Below are 9,564 nucleotides of genomic sequence, written 5' to 3'. Positions count from 1 at the left end.
GGGACGGAGTTTCGCTCTTGTTACCCAGGCTGGAGTGCGATGGCGCGATCTTGGCTCACCGCAACCTCCGCCTCCTGGGTTCAGGCAATTCTCCTGCCTCAGCCTCCTGAGTAGCTGGGATTACAGGCACACGCCACCATGCCCAGCTAATTTTTTGTAGTTTTAGTAGAGACGGGGTTTCACCATGTTGACCAGGATGGTCTCGATGTCTTGACCTCGTGATCCACCCGCCTCGGCCTCCCAAAGTGCTGGGATTACAGGCTTGAGCCACCGCGCCCGGCCTTGAAGCCATTTTTTTAATTTAACAAGCACTTCCATAGCCTCCCTTGGGCCAGGTACTGTTCTGATGGCCTCATACTCCTTTAATTCTCTTCTCATTTGAAGGATGTAGGTGCTCTGTTTTCCCAGTGAGTCGAATGAGGCAGAAAGAGGTTAAGGGGACTTGTCAGTGGGACAGGGTGGCTCATGCCTGTAATCCCAGCACTTTGGGAGGCCAAGGCAGGTGGATCACCTGAGGTCAGGAGTTTGAGACCAGGCTGGCCAACATGGTGAAACCCTGTCTCTACTAAAAACACAACAACAAAAAATTAGCCAGGTGTGGTGGTGGGCGCCTGTACTCTGAGCTACTTGGGAGGCTAACGCAGGAGAATTGCTTGAACCTGGGAGGTGGAGGTTGCAGTGAGCCAAGATCGTACCATTGCACTCCAGCCTGGGCGATGGAGCAAGACACTGTCTCAAAAAAACAGAAAAAAAAAGAAAGAAAGAGGACTTTTCCAAGGTCAAAGAGCCAGGAACTGGAGGAACCAGGATGTAAGCCCAGGTGGCCGGGTGTCAAGTCTGTGATGTTAACACCTGCATGCTGCTGCCTCTCCTACAGCCATCCCAGGGGCTGTCACTAGGGCTGTTCGACCCCAGGATTCCCGTAAATGAGCAAGCCCCTTCCAAAGAGGCCATGTGAAGCAGGAGGACCATCATGGTCCACTATAGGGAACAGACCTCCAGCCTCGTTGTCCCTGGGGTAAAACCAGGTCCTGACAACCCCCCTGGACCTCAGTTTTCGGATCTGCAGGTAGGTAGAGCAGGGAGCCATGATAATGTGGGCTTTGCTCTCCCACAGGATTATGAGACTAGCGAGGAATGGGTTTGGTAGCACTTCCCAGGCTTTGTAAAACCCAGGCAGCCCAGGCCCAGGGGTGTGGCATTTGCATCCAGCTCTTGCAGTCTGCCTTCAACTCCCTGGGTCTGAGGCTCCTCACACTTCAGATTGCCTTGTAAGGATGCTGAGAACATCAAAAGGAAATACGTAGAAAAGATACTGTGCTCCACAAGACTGGAGAACTTCTTTTCTGTCCTAAAAGGGAGGATATTTGTGCCCAAATAAGGTGCTTTAGGACATGAGCCCGCAGGAAAGGTCAGCTTCTGCTGACAGTCTTCATCCTGAGAATCTAGGGTCTTGGGCAACTGATCCCAGCTGCTGGTATCAACAACCCAGCACAGATGTTTTTCTCTGGGAGCTGGAAGGAAAGGAAAATGCACTTCTTCGACTTAGAGATCACCCATGAAAACCAGTATTTTCTTTTTCAACTACGCACTATATGTTTTTTTAAAAATAATATTTTATTTTTAAAAATTACCCTGAAGGCAGGGTGCAGTGGCTCACGCCTGTAATCCCAGCACTTTGGGAGGCTAAGGAGGGCGGATCATGCGGTCAAGAGATCGAGATCATCCTGGCCACCATGATGAAACTCCGTCTCTACTAAAAATACAAAAATTATCCAGGCGTTATGGTACGTGCCTATAGTCCCAGCTACTAGGGAGGCTGAGGCTGGAGAATCGCTTGAATTCAGGAGGCAGAGGTTGCGGTGAGCCGAAATTTCACCACTGCACTCCAGCCTGGTGACAGAGTGAGACTCCGTCTCAAAAAAGAAAAAAAGAATATACTTTTTTTTTTTTTTTGAGGTGGAGTCTCACTCTGTCACCCATGCTGGAGTGCAGTCTCAGCTCACTCCAACCTCACCCTCCCAGATTCAAGCAATTCTCTTCCCTCAGCCTCCCAGGTATCTGGGACTACAGGCGCATGCCACCACGCCCAGCTAATTTTTGTATTTTTAGTAGAGATGCGGTTTCATCATGTTGGCCAGGTTGCTCTTGAACTCCTGACCTCAAGTGATCTGCCCACCTTGGCCTCCCAAAGTGCTGGGATTATAGGCATGAGCCACCACGCCCGGCTGGATGTATTCTTTTCTGTATGGCTTCTTCTACTTAGCATAATTATTTTGAGACTCACTCGCGTGTCAATATTTCCTTTTTATTCCTGAGTATTCCACTGGACGGGTGTGTCACAATTTATCCATTCATCTGTTGATGGACATTTGAGTTGTTTGCAGGTTCTGGCTATTACAAATAAAGCTCCTGTAAAAATTCATGAACAAGTTTTTGCATGGACACGTATTTCCTTTTCTCTTGGATAAATACCTAGGAGTAGAATGGCAGGATCATAAGGCAGATGTATTTTTAATGTTTTAAGAAACTGTCAAACTGTTTTCCGAAGTGGTGGTGCAATTTTACATCCCCATCAGCAGTGTTTGGGAGTTCTTGTGATTTACATATTCAACAGCACATAGCATGGTCAGTTTTTTAAATATTAGATGTTGTTCTGGGTGTGTAGCAGAACCTCTGTGGCTTTAATTTGGCATTTCCTTACTGGCCTATGATGTGAACATCTTTTCATGCACGTGTTTGCCATCTGTATATTCTCAAGTCTGTTCAGATTCTTTCCCCGTTTTATTAATGAGCTTGGTGAATTATTTACATATTCTGGATACACATCCTTTATTAGACTTAGCTTCGCCAACATTTTGTGGTTAGTGATTTGTCTTTTAAAAGTCTTTTTTTTTTTTTCTTTGAGATGGAGTTTCGCTCTTGTTACCCACACTGGAGTGCAATGGCGCGATCTCGGCTCACCACAACCTCCGCCTCCTGGGTTCAGGCAATTCTCCTGCCTCAGCCTCCCCAGCAGCTGGGATTACAGGCACGCGCCACCATGCCCAGCTAATTTTTTGTATTTTTAGTAGAGACGGGGTTTCACCATGTTGACCAGGATGGTCTCGATCTGTTGACCTCGTGATCCACCCGCCTCGGCCTCCCAAAGTGCTGGGATTACAGGCTTGAGCCACCGCGCCTGGCTGTCTTTTGTCTTAACAGTCCCTTTGGAAAGCAGTTTATTTGGGTGGTCTAATATATGTTTGGTCTTTCATGGTTGGTACTTTTGGTATTATATCTAAATTTTTGCTTAACCCAAGGTTTAGGGTTATATTTCTAGAAGTGTTATGGTTTTAGGTTTTAAGGTTTATGGTCCATTCAGGGTTAATTTTTTTGTATGGTGTGAGGTATAGACCCCCAAGTTTTGGGGGATTTTTGCATACGGAAATCCAGTTGTTCTGGCACCATTTGTTGAAAACGCTATCCTTTCTTTAGTGCATTATCTTTGTGCCTTTGCAACAACTCATTTTATATACATGTGGGGATTTGTTTTCAGATTTTTTTTTTTTTTTTGAGACGGAGTTTCGCTCTTGTTGCCCAGGCTGGAGTGCAATGGCATGATCTTGGCTCACCACAACCTCCGCCTCCCAGGTTCTCCTGCCTCAGCCTCCTGAGTAGCTGGGATTATAGGCATGTGCCACCATGCCTGGCTAATTTTTCTATTTTTAGTAGAGATGGGGGTTTCACCATGTTGGTCAGGCTGGTCTTGAACTACTGACTCAGTTGATCTGCCCACTTCGGTCTCCCAAAGGGCTGGGATTACAGATGTGAGCCACGGCACCCGGCCTGTTTTCAGACTCTTACTCTGTTCATTTGATCTATTTATTTAACTTGATGAAATATGCTGTTTTGGTGAGTACAGCTTTATAATAATTCTTGAAATCAGGGAGTCTTCTTTTAAAATCTGCTCACCTTTTAAAATATATAAAAGTTATAATTTTAATGTCCTTCTTTGCTAATTCTAACATCTGTGTAGTTTTGGATCTCTTGATGATTCTCATGTGGTGTGCTTTCCTGCATCTTTGCATGCCTAGTAATCTTCGACTGGATGCCAGACGTCGTGAATTTTACTGTTGAAGGGTACTGGACATTTTTATATTCCTACAAAGCTTTTTGAATCTTGTTCTCAGATACATTTAATTGGTCTGGAAAAACAGTTTGATGCTTTAATGTGTTGTTTTTATGACTTGCTAGGCAGGTCCAGTGCTTACTCTTGGGCTAATTATTCCTCATTTACAAGACAAGACCTTCCTGGATACTTGTATTAATCATGCCTTTTGTTTTCTGTTTTATGATGCTCTGACATCTTGGGCCTTGCTAATCCTGGAGGCTGCTCCTCCCAGGGTTAGCTAATTCCTAGAGATAGCAAACTTGCCTGGTAGTGTGTCTTTCATATACAAATCAACCAGTCCAAAGTCCATACCCCCAGTTGCCTCCTTTATCTAATTCTCACATACTAAGCCAGTTATTTCCTTTGCCCTGAATCACCTTGGGGCAAGGTACTTGATGGGAGACCACCTATAAGCCAGCTGAAAATTATTCAGACTATCCAATCCTAAACTTGCTCAAACTTGCCTACTCTGCCTCACTCATTCCTTCATGAGAAAGCCACAATAAGGCTGGACACAGTGGCTCAGGCATGTAATCCCAGCACTTTGGGAGGCCGAGGGAGGGAGATCCCAAGGTCAGGAGATCAAGACCATCCTGGCTAACATGATGAAACCCCTTCTCTACTAAAAATACAAACAATTATTAGCCAGGCATGGTGGCATGCGCCTGTAGTCCAGCTACTCAGGAGGCTGAGGCAGAATTGCTTCAAGCCGGGAGGCGGAGGTTGCAGTGAGCTGAGATTGCACCACTGCACTCCAGCCTGGGCGACAGACAGAGACTCCGTCTCAAAAAGGAAAAAAAAAAAAAGAAAGAAAGAAAACCACAATAAAGGCTTTGGAAGGAAAAAAAAAAAAAAGAAAAAAACCACAATAAAGGCTTTGGGTCTTGCTCCGCCATTGGTTCTTCTGTCTCCTGACTCAGGCTGGTATTTCCCCATATGGCCCATGTAACATGGTATGTCCCCTTCTTTGAGAATGTAATACATTCTTTCAAGGCAGCTGTCTCCATGTTTCACTGTATCTGATTAAAACAAAATCAGATATGGTACATCTTAAAGCAACACATTCCTACCAGTCAGACCAAAAACTCAGTTCACAGGATGTGAGGTACTGTGAACCTCACATCCTGTGAACTTTTTGTCTGACTGGTACGAAAAGGTACTATTCTCAGCCCAGCATGACGCCAAGCGCTGTTCCAATTTTTTTTTATTGTATCTTCCCCAGCCTGTTAACTTCCTCGCATTCGTGTGCTGATCAGTATTCTGGTGAATACTCAAAAGGGATCCACTGCAGATCTCTTGGGTTCTCCGCGCAGCTCTCTTCTCTGGTATTGTGTCCTATAACTTTAGCTGCCTTGGTGGCTTCTCATTCAACACAGGCAGGCTGGTAGGTCAGCATCTGTCCCCTTCACTGTGCCACTGCTTGGAGACTCTTGGAATGCAGTGAACTGGAGCAACTAACTGTACAACTCCCTTTATTTATTTTGTTCCTCAGGGATTATTCTCCGTCAATTTCTGATGCCTTGAAAACCACTGTTTCACATTATTTTGTGCATTTTTTTCAGATACAATGATAAATCAATTACTTTCATCTTGGCTAGTTGCAAAAAACTCCTGTATGCTTTATTTTTTATTTTTTAAGGTTATGGTTCTACTAGTGTAGAAGCTGGGATAGTATCAGTGAATCAAGTGAGTTCACACCCTCCCTTGTACAGATAACCAACCAGAGACTGGAAGAGGTGGTCTTGGTGGCACTCAGAACCAGAATTTATGTTAAATACTGGTCTAGTTACCTTTCTATGACATCATCCTTTAGTCTTAATCTTCTTTAAATCTCACCGTTTTTTTTTTTTCTTTTCTTTGAGACAGTCTTGCTCTGTTGCCCAGACTGGAGTACAGTGGCGCAGTCTCTGCTCACTGCAACCTCTGCCTCCCAGGTTCAAGCAATTTTCCTGCCTCAGCCTCCCCAGTAGCTGAAATTACAGGCATGTGCCACCACACTGGGCTAATTTTTGTATTTTTAGTAGAGACAGGATTTTGCTATGTTGGCCAGGCTGGTCTTGAACTCCTGACTTCAGGTGATCTGCCCACCTTGGCGTCCCAAAGTGCCGGGATTATAGGCATGAGCCACCATGCCCAGCTTTATTCTTCATTTTAAAGTAATATATTTTCAAAGAAAAAAAGCAAAAACTTGCTTAAACATTTGTATTTCCACTTGACCTGACTTCCCCAATCTTGGCAAAACAGTTAGAAGCTTGTTCTCCAGAGGGGGTTAGAAGGTTCTGAACTAGGTGCCCTCCCAGAGACCTGGAGGATGAACTCAATGTGGACATACCACAATGCTGAAACTCCCAGCCCTCCTCCCCAAAAGAGCTCTCAATCCAGCGGCTCATAGTGAACCCTCCTGATATGAGATCAAAAGCTTCTCCCAGAGAACCTGTCCAGCCCACAGCAAGGTCCTGGAAGTATGGACACAGGGGATTTCCCCAAAGAAGCTCAGTAAGATCACCTTACTAGCACATATTCTTTTTAATACTCCACTCTTAAATATAAGCAAGATTACCAGTGCTTGCCAGGCAGCTAAAGAAAATCTGTAACATGAAAGATTAAACTGAAGAACAGAAAGCAAAAAGACATATTAGAGATAAAAGCTTCTACAGAGCATATTAATATTCTCAAAAATAAGATGTTGCGTGAAGGAAAAAGGTACTGTATCTATATATCTACATATATAAAGGAACAACTTGGAGTAATCTTCCATAAAGACCAAAAGACAAGAAAACTGGAGTGGGGACACACAGGCAGGAGAGGTAAGTCTGGGTCCACCATCTGAATAAAAGAAATTCCAGAAAGAAAAACCACAGACAACCTAAGGAAGAAAATGACTGACAAAGAATTCAACAAAGTTTACCAGAAATTAAGGACAAAAATCCACTCGAAAAGGGGCCTGGCATGGAAATAGACCTTCACCAAGGCAGGTATTAATACGTCATTGTGAAATTTTGGAACAGTGGTGACAGAAGGGAAAGAAAACCCAGTCATATAGAAAAGATCTGGACTCAAAATCACTTCCGACTTCTCTACAGCAATGCTAGCTGGCAAAGTAACCATACCTTCCAAATTCTGAAGGAAACTAATTCCAACATAGAATTTCATACCCAATCAAATGAAGTGTGAGCACATTTTTAGACATGAAGGTACTCCCCCAAAATGAGGACATAAAAGAAGAGGTTATACAGAAAACAGAGATTCAACAGAGGGGCAGTGTGGGGAGTGTCCAGGGTGACAGCGACACACCAGGAACAGGAGGAATCAGTCCGGATCGGGGTGGATCAAGAATAATAACTAATAAATGAAGTGTCATGATCTTTAGATAAGACTGGGGTTGAATTAGAGACAAATAGAAAACTAAGCAAATAAAAATGCAAGAGGGAAAAGTTACTTTCAGGGAAAAGTTCCACAGTAATCTAGTCTATATGCCACCATCATGTTTTTAAAAAGTTTAACCACAGGCCGGGCGCGGTGGCTCACGCCTGTAATCCCAGCACTTTGGGAGGCCGAGGCGGGTGGATCACGAGGTCAAGAGATCGAGACCATCCTGGTCAACATGGTGAAACCCCGTCTCTACTAAAAATACAAAAAATCAGCTGGGCATGGTGGCGTGTGCCTGTAATCCCAGCTACTCAGGAGGCTGAGGCAGGAGAATTGCCTGAATCCAGGAGGCGGAGGTTGCGGTGAGCTGAGATCGCGCAATCACACTCCAGCCTGGGTAACAAGAGCGAAACTCCGTCCCAAAAAAAATAAAATAAAATAAAATTATAAAAGAAATTCTGTGTGTAAACATATTAAAAAAAAAAAACAAGCAGACAAAAAACCAAGGAATAGCCATGAAAACATGTTCATAGTGACACATGGAGGTAAACACAAACAAAGCAGCCAAGAGTTGGAAGGACTATCGTGAGGCAAGGACAGTGGGGTAAAGGCAGGGTAGGAGGGCTGTTTTTCATAATAAACCTTACCGAACAACTTGCTTTCAATGTATGTCAACTGATTTTTCCCCCTTAGATGCAGAATATAAAACTATTCACAGAGCTACATAGTTTAGGTTGACCCCCCTTCACTTTTCAGGATCTAGGTAGGGTTATAGGCAGTTTCCACTGTGTGGAGAATCTGCAAGGCTGGTGCTCCTGCACGGGTCCAGGGTGAACCACATCAAGTCGCTTTTCAGATCCAGGATGCAGTTCACTACTATTAAGTGTAATGTGTTATTATTCAAAGTACTGTTTACTGTCAAAGGAAGGCTAGTGCTCCTGCACGGGTCCAGGGTGAACCACATCAAAAGTTGCTTTTCAGATTCAGGATGCAGCTCACTACTATTAAGTGTAATGTGTTATTATTCAAAGTACTGTTTACTGTAAAAGTATGATGAATTAAGTAAGGGTTATACTAAAACAACATATTCTAGTACAGGATCAAAATATGGCTTCAGGTCTACTATGTAAGAATCACTTATCTGGGGCACAAGGGAATATTGTTTAAAATGCAGATTCCTGGGCCCCATTCCAGGCATAGGCCTTGCAGTCTTCACTTTTTTGAGACGGAGTCTTTTTTTGTCCAGGTGGGAGTGCAATGGCCTGATGTCCACTCACCACAACCTCTGACTCACAGGTTCAAGCAATTCACCTGCCTCAGCCTCATGCTTAGCTGGGATTACAGGTGCAAGCCACCACGTCCAGCTCGCCCAGCTCGTTTTTGTATTTTTATTAGAGATGGGGTTTCCCCACGTTGGTCAGGCTGGTCTCAAACTCCTGACCTCAGGTGATCCACCTGCCTTCGCCTCCCACAGTGTTGGGATTACAGGTGTGAGCCACCACGCCTGGCTGCAGTCTTCATTTATAACAAGATCCTTAGCTGATGTTGAAAACCACCGCTCTCATTTATGTTTTGTTTTGTTTTTTTTTTGAAATGAAGTCTTGTTCTGTCCCCCAGGCTGGAGTGCAGTGGTGTGATCTCCGCTCACTGCAATCTCCGCCTCCTGGGTTCAGGCAATTCTCCTGCCTCAGCCTCCTGAGTAGCTGGGACTACAGGCACCTGCCACCATGCCCAGCTAATTTTTGTATTTTTAGTAGAGACGGGGTTTCACACCATGTTGGCCAGGACGGTCTCGACATTCTGACCTTGTGATCCACCCACCTTGGCCTTCCAAAGTGCTGGGATTAAAGGTGTTGAGCCACCCTGCCCAGCCTCTCATTTTTATATTAATTACCTAGCAGGCTTTAGTAATGTCAGCAAATCAATGTCTGCAAATCAAAGTTACCAACAGGGAAAAGGGAAAGAAGTCCGGGTAGGGGCCAGGCACAGTGGCTCATGCCTGTAATGCCAGCACTTTGGGAGGCCGAGGTGGGCGGATCACT

This window comes from Sapajus apella, unplaced genomic scaffold (assembly GCF_009761245.1).
Source record: "Sapajus apella isolate SASKATOON/1434 unplaced genomic scaffold, GSC_monkey_1.0 scaffold95, whole genome shotgun sequence".
Classification (NCBI taxonomy): domain Eukaryota; kingdom Metazoa; phylum Chordata; class Mammalia; order Primates; family Cebidae; genus Sapajus; species Sapajus apella.
This window is presented reverse-complemented; position numbering follows the sequence as displayed.